This window comes from Otolemur garnettii, unplaced genomic scaffold, assembly GCF_000181295.1.
Source record: "Otolemur garnettii isolate 467f Iridium unplaced genomic scaffold, OtoGar3 scaffold00518, whole genome shotgun sequence".
Taxonomy (NCBI): Eukaryota; Metazoa; Chordata; class Mammalia; order Primates; family Galagidae; genus Otolemur; species Otolemur garnettii.
In genome coordinates this window covers 1,119-1,920 of record NW_003852913.1, presented here as the reverse complement: position 1 = coordinate 1,920, position 802 = coordinate 1,119, and positions in this window count along the sequence as shown.

Here is an 802-nt window from a genome sequence, read left to right as displayed (position 1 = left end):
TTATCTATTTATCTACCTTGAAATCATTCTTAAAATCTGTATAGATATTAACAATGTTTAATTGAGTATTGTAAATGTTCATAATCAATTTCTCCTTCATACATTTCTGTGTTTTCTAATTTCAGGTGCAATGAAACTATTAAAAAAAAGCTATTCGCCTTAGTTATATGTATACTATAAACATATTTGGTTTCAAAATATAAAATATTGATTTGGAAACCTCACATAGAAAATGTATTAAGCCTTAAATAGTAAAATATTCTAGACATCAAGCCATAAGAATGAGAATAAGGCATTCTCTGTGAATTGCCAAAATGTTACTCCATTTGTATGCTGGATTGGTCTCAAATTTCACTTTAAAATTCAGCATTTAAAATATGTCTGTGAATACGAGTCTATGTATATGAATGTGTGTGAGTGTGCGAAACTTGAGAGCAGAACATTTTATACTTTGAACAACTTTATCCTGAGTTCAACTTTTTGTCCTTGATCACATACTATGTTGAGTGCTTTACATTTGTATTTTTAGTGAATCTCTAGTGAAACAATAATTGGGTCATAACTTTGCTTCATCTCAAATCACTGCATTTGAAGTGCATAAAGAGTCATTGCATCAATGCTCTGATCCTGTTGTCTCCTGTAAGTAGACTCTGTTTCTCTAGCTGTTTTTCACAGAACTCCATCAACTACTATGATTACTGGTACTACATCAAACACACACCAGGAAAAAAGGATATTAGATTTTAAACAGTGAATATCAAATCATTTGTTTAAAGAAATAAAATAGCACATTGAGAAGAAG